Genomic DNA, 7,646 nt, shown 5'->3' with positions numbered 1-7,646 from the left:
GATTATTGGTTTTAATGCCATGAGAAATGATTGTATATCTATCTATTTGATATTTGTATTTATTGCTTATATTTTGGCTTTTTGGTCAATTAGATGACAACTCTATCCTTGTGTTTTTCTTGGAAATTAGTTTTGAGCAAAAGGATATTAAGTCTTGCAAAAGATTGTTATTGTTTTAATGACTAAGATATATCTTGTTTTTGCTCTAGGTTGAAATAGGTTAAATTTTTATTAAAGATTTTTTTTGAGCATGTTGTTTTGAAAGAATTGTCAAGTTCTTTTTCATAGGGGGAGTATTTATAAAATTGATTTACTTTATTGATCCCCATTGACATGTTTGCTCATAATTATTGCTTATGTTGATACAATGCTTATGTTGTGCTATTATTTGTTTTTCAACAACTGGTGTTTATGTTATAATATTTGCTATTTTGGTATGTTAATTTCACTCGAACGATTTTATCTCTATGGTTTTTTATTGATATTTCTTTTTAGAATGAGAATGCATATTTTTAAAGGGAATTACACACTTTTATATATTGATTTCAGGTTTGAATGAAATTGATTACCATAGTACTTTATTGTTGTGCTCCCACTTATTCTTATTGTTTATCCTTTTAGGAGGAGTTATTGTATTTGGAGTTGTTTTGAAAAATCATTTGATATGTCTACCCTCCCTATGGCCTTTTGGGAATACACATTCTATACAATTGGCATTATCGAGAAACTTTGACAATACAAAATTTATTGTGCAGAATTTTTTCTAGGTTATATCCTCTCAATTTTCCAAAACACTTTGCTCATCTCTCTCTCCCAATAGTTGGATACCACCTATCATTCTATTGGAATCTCAAAGAATAACAAGGTTTCTCTCGTAGTAGTGTTCGAGATCACTCAAGGAGTTGCTCGTGATCGAGACTGTTTGGAGAACAATTCGTTGGAACCTTGGAGAGGCTTGTTTGTGGCGCTAGGGAATCTATAAAAGTAAGAACCATTCTAACCCTTTTCCTTAGAAGCATGCTAGTTTATGTGTTTATTTATTCCGTCTAGTATAACAAATATGTTTATTGTAAAAATCGAATCGTGGGATGCAACTCGATCTCACGCGAGACTCGCTTCCATTGCGACGAGATTCGATCCCGATCCTTTCAAATGTCACAATAGAACTAATTCAAGCAAGACTAATAATATGGAATGAGACACCTATGGAAAAAGACATACAATTAAATCAGTTGTAGATCATTCAGGGATATAGTGGATTATGCTCAACCATTTAGAGGAAAAGTATTTGTGTTTGGAGGAGATTTTCGCCAAGTACTTCTAGTACTTCCAAAAAGGAACAAGGCAACAAATTGTTGCCATTAGTTTCAGAATATCATATCTTTGGAACAAAATGCACCAATTGCAACTGGAACAAAATATGAAGGTACACAATGACAAAGCATTTACAGACTTTATCTCGAGAACTGGGAATGGATAAGAACCTGCTTATGATGATGAGATCATTACCTTGTATCAAGAAATTGCAATACAACATTTTTGGAAGAAACATGGAAATAGAATTCATAAAAATGATCAATGGAATACATGACAAATAAAGCTATTTTAGCTACAACAAATGATCATGTTGATTGTTTAAATGAACTTTTAATAGATATCTTTCCATGAGAAGTAAAACCTTCAACAGTTTCGATGAGGCAATGGACGATACAAATATTTATTACAGAAATAAATTTTAAATTCTTTATTACCAAATGGAATGCCACACCATAAGCATAAACTAAAGGTTAATTGTCCTATTTTGTTATTGAGGTCAATGCAGTGGAACAAGAATGATACGTTGATCGCTTGGAAGAAACATTATACAAGTCGAAGTAGCAATAGTGAACATGCAGGAAAACAGGTTTTCATAACGTGAATTCCATTAAGTCCACCACCTATAACGAAGGGTATTCATTCAAGTTTAAAAAGAAACATTTTCATATTCGATTATGTTTTGTAATGACAATAAACAAAGCACGAGGACAAACTGTTCCAAATGTTCGAATACAACTACCTCGACCTGTATTTTCACATGGATAACTTTATGTTGCATCATCAAGGGGAGTTTCAATTTTAACGACAAAAGTCCTTATCAAATCACCAATTCAATTTTGTCTTCCGTACATACAAGAAATATTGTTTACAAATAGATTTTACTTTAACAAGGTCCAATTCATTACGTACTTATTTTATTTTATCCTTTTAAATTTCAAAGTATATAATTCTTATGAAATATTGTAACGACCCGTGTTTAGGAGGGGTACATGAATGAACCGAGATCACATTCGAATGAGAGGGTCCTGAGGACATGAAACTATGGTTGAGAATAGGGGTGTACATGGGCCGGGTTGAGTCTGATTGGAGACATTTTATGGACCAACTCGAAAATTCGGGTTGGCTTTAAATGAACCTATCAACTCATTTTTGAAGGGTTAAACCCAACTCAACCCAACTCAAAAAGGTTGGGTTGAGTTGGGTCATCGTTTTTCTTTCTTTTGAATTTTGACTATTTTTCGAACTTTTTTCCTTACTTCCTTTTCTATTGAACAATTTGATTTTTGTGGGTCAATTAACTAATTCTAAATATATTACATCAATTACTAAAAATTTAATAATCCAACATGTAATCTATGCAAAAGTTTTAGCATTTATCTTAAAATACGACCACCATAAATTCATTATAAACTTCAAAAGAAATTAACTCAAATCATTCAAATGTTCAAGTTTAAAGTCCATACTCAAAATATTCAAAGTCTACATTCAAATTCATTCAAAATAGAAACAAAAAGTCCAAGTTTAATAATAACTATTAGCATATTTCATAAAAATCCAATTTCAATCATTAGCATATTACAAAAAAAAAAAAAAAAAAAAAAAAAAAAAAAAACATGACGAATGTGAGTTTTCTTCTTCATTTTTGGTCTTTTCACTTCTCAATGCTTGGAAAAATTACAAATACATCAAACTAAGAGGATCTTTTATAAGTAATAATAATATTTGATCTTATGGTAGTAAAACTTACAATTAAAGTCATCGTTATGCTCCAAATCCAATTCCTTATTTCGAAACAACAGAGGATGATGGGCTCTCTACAAAAAAATATTCAAAATTAAATATATTAATTATTTGAGCATAATACATGTTAGATATGTACAATAAACAGGCTAGATATGTACAATAGATAATTCATTTAATTACTTACTCGACATTTTTACAAGCCTCTAACTCTTAAGTTGTGGAGGGAGATCTAGTAACATTAAGTTGCCAAGAATCCAATTTTGTGTAGATATCAAAGTCTCCACTGATTTTGGATTCGAAGAACTTCGAAAGAAATCAAGAATCCTCCGTACTAAATGTAGATTAAGAAGTCACTATAGATATCAGAATCGCTAAAATATCTCGAATAATTTTTTGATAAAATGGGATATTTATAGCTCATTTTCCACTAATACAAAATCTCAAAATCATCTTTATCTTCTATATTATTGTCAGATAAATAAGAAGTCAAATCATTCTCCACTTCTAATGAACTTTCTTCTTCTCTCAATCTCTTAAAAGTTATCCATGGATCATCTATTTCATCGTTCACACCATGATCATCTTCATTTATAATGACAGTCTTTGATTGTTGAGAATCGTTGGTACTATGACTACCTCGAGTCGAAGTGTTATGTGATTTGTAAAAGTCATATAGATAATACAAATATAACTTTACACTCTTAACCATGTCCTTAACAACATCACTCTTACATTGGAAAAACAATAATTCAAGTACTTTAACTTGTATCAAGGATCAATCACCATAGCCACAAACATCAATTTATTCATTTTTTAAGCAAAACCCAATACTTATCAAACTTTGTCTTCATATTCATAGCCATCATGCTTAGAACAGAGTTGGTATTGTTGCTCCATTTGTTTAAAGCAAACTGAATTTTATTAATTTCTTTATAACCAACATTAGAAGTCACGTATAAAGATCCATTTATCTTTGTGATGGTTTCACAAAACCTTTTTAAAACTTGATAAATACACCTATAATCAACCAATCAGATATATTTGGGGGCCCCAATCTTTTATTTCCATGGAAGTAATCAACAAAATCTGAGTCTTCTTTCTTTTCCTCTATAGTTCTAAAAGCCTTCTCAAATTTGATCGCATGTTCAAGCATAATGAGTAGAATTCTACCTAGTTGCCACATTTAAACAAATGAGAGTCTTATACTGAATTTTTTCTTATTTCACACAAGCTTTAAATTTTTCCATTTTCCTAGGTGATGATCGAACATATCTCACAACATTACGAACATTAGCAATAAAATCATGCATATCTTTCAGTCCATCATTTACAATAAGATTAATAATGTGGGCACAACACCTCATGTGTAATAGTTCTCTATCTAAACAACAGATTTCCAATTTTTGAGTTTTCTTTTAACATAAGAAATAGCCACATCGTTAGAACTTGCATTATCAACGGTGATGGAAATTTTTTTGTTAATCCCCCATTCCAACAAAAACTCTCAATCACCTTCCCAATAGTCTCCCTTATGATTAATAACTTGACAAAAACTCAAAATCTTCTTATGCAAAACACATTCAAAATCAATAAAATGTGCAGTGATGACCATATAATTCACATTTTGTAGCGAAGTCCATGTGTTGGTAGTAAAACAAACTCTTTGAGAGTTTTTAACTAAAAACGATTTCAACTTTTTTTTCCCTTAAGATAAAGTTGATATACATCTAGTGATTGTTACTCTCGATGGAACATCAAACTTAGGACACGAAATACTACAAAAATGTCTAAAACCCTCCGTCTCAACAAATTTGAAAAAAAGTTACAGAATTTGACTGAATGATTTTTCCTAAATGGATGATCTCATATTTTCATTTTTTTGGATATTGGTTAAGAAACAAGAAAACATTGTTTTATCGTTTTTCAATTTTACATAAAATTTTTGTTTCGCTTTCAAAATTTATTTTCTTTTTTAGCTACCAAACAAATTTTATTTATATTGTATCACTTGTTTTTTAAATCATAAAAACATAAACATATAAGAACCCAAATGAGACCTAAATATCTTAATTTAATCAATTTTAAATATTGTTTACCCAAATTAAATTTCAATAGGCTGTTTTCAAATAAAGGAAAATGAGTCTAACTTATTCACAAATATACCAAAATATGAGTATATCAGTAATAGACCGCGATAGGCATCCATAAATGTCGGTTATATAAAGACTATTTATTTATTTTTTCCATCTAAAATGACATTTTAAAGTGTAAAAACATGTTTATTTTAAAGAAGTTGAGAAAAAAGCATTGTGTACATTTTACATTTAAAAAAAAATAATTTGACACACAATCTGATTTGACAGTCGCACTCACTCGTTCTCTCCCGTGTTTCGGTTTTGCAGCTGCGACCAAGTTTTCAAATCTGTTCTTCCACTCGATATCATTAATGCTTGAAATTTATCACTTTGTTACTGATATTATAATTTCCCTGTTCGTTGTTATTTCTAAAAAAATTTTAACGGGTTAATACTTTCGTAGCCGATTATGTTGAAGGCTTAACTTGAATTCCTTCTCGCTTAAGTAGCACATACTATGTTAGTTCTTGCCCAGTCACTATTTTCTTGTTGTCCGTGAGATTCTGCATAGTGACCATTCGCTGATCCTTACAAAATTTCAGTAATCGTTATGTTTTACTTTATTAGCATCGATTTCCATGAAATAATAAGCTAATCAACCCAGGAGCAGGACTTAACAGATGGGAGAACTGGCAACTTAGAAGCATGTTAGATACATATTATCCGTTGAAAAGGTGTGTTTTCCATTTATGGATCTTATGCATTTAGGGCATGTTTAGGAGTGATTTCAAAATGATCAAAATTACTTCAGAATATGTTTTTAATCATTTAAGTTAATTTATGACATGTTTGGGAGTGATTTTAAATAGTAAAAAAATCACTTTTGTCATTTTTAAAATCGCTAAAAAAATGCTTTTAATCATTAAAAATAAATTTCAATAGAATGAAAATTGCGTTTAAAAGTACACTTTTTTTTTTTTTAATAACAACAATTTTCATTGAGAAAAACACCAACAAACCACAAAAAACAACCTTTTCTCTCTAAAAGGTGAATGGAGGAGGAACTCCCCATTCGTCATATAAATATTCCTTTGGCTAGCTATCTGCACCTCAAACTCCTGTAGGAAAAATAAATCCACACAGATCTCGCGTAGCAACAACCCTACAAAATGTGATCCAAGTCTTCCTCTGCCTTCCGACACAGAGCACAACAAAAAGGACCCACTAATGAAGTCCTCTTCCTAACAAGCCTATCCATAGTGTTCACTTGTGTTGAAATGTCTTGAATCTGTTTGTTGGCGCTTCGAACAACCAAGTATGGGGGTCTCAAAATTCATATTCAACATATTTAATTATTTGCAGTTTTTACGATTATGACCCTAGGGTTTAAAGTAGTGCGCTATATAAACTCTCTAATCCTAGAGGCACCGTTTTTTTATGTAACTTCTAAAAACATTCTCTCAAATAATATTGTTCTCCCTCTACCCGTGGAGCCAAACAGACGTATGGCTTTGCCATTTGACCTCTCTTCCCATGGAAGACCTGTTGATATGAGTTTCAATAATCCATTAGGAGTCCCCTCACGAATGAATGTAGGACAGATATTTGAGTATATCTGTATGTCGATCTTTTCTATCTCTACGTTCCTTTTTGTGTTCTTTAATTGTCGTTTTCGCAATAATTTAGCCCACCAACACTTGCCAGGTAAAGAACTTAACTTTCTTAGGGATCTTAATCCTCCAAACCACATCAAAGACAAACTCTTTAGTAGGGGTGAGATTCAATAACCAAGTAAAGAAAAATTTGCAAGAGAAGCCTTCCAAAGAATCGAGACTCCAAATATGAACATCCCTTCTCCCCTCCCTAAAATTGTACTCTTCCAACAAAGGCAGAAGAAAGGTCATCTCCATCGTTTCCCTATTGGATAAATGACGACATAACCCAAAAGAAAAAGACATAGAACTTCCCGACCTGACCAACAAATCAAAGATGGTACGATTTTTAAAGGAAGACAGATGATAGAGACGAGGAAACATATAGCAAAGGTTTGATGTGGACTTTAACTCCCTTATGAAGAAACTTTTTAGAAATGGTTTAGATATATAGCAAACTGATATTCCAGAAGTACGTATCCCTCCCATCCCCACAACACAATGGACCAAAAAAGAGAGATGGAAGCTCAAGCGCAATATCTTTCTAAGGATTCCGGTGTGTGCCTTTAACCTCCTTACGAAGAAACTTTTTAGAAATGGTTTAGATATATACCTTCAAAAAATATTCGTATCCCACATGTAAAACTAAAATAATAATAAATAAATGAAGATAATACAATACTTAAGCTTTTTAGAAATAATCCAAAAATATAATACAATACTTAAGCTTTTCAGAAATAATCCAAAAATATAATACAATACTTAAGCTTTTTAGAAATAATCCAAATTATTAGGTTATATCATATCTTTGTTTTGTTTTGTTTTGTAAATTATTATACTACAATATTTTTCTAATTGT

This window comes from Benincasa hispida, chromosome 9 (assembly GCF_027475165.1).
Source record: "Benincasa hispida cultivar pf3 chromosome 9, pf3_genome.v1.1, whole genome shotgun sequence".
Lineage (NCBI taxonomy): Eukaryota > Viridiplantae > Streptophyta > Magnoliopsida > Cucurbitales > Cucurbitaceae > Benincasa > Benincasa hispida.
Note: the sequence above shows the minus strand (reverse complement) of the source record.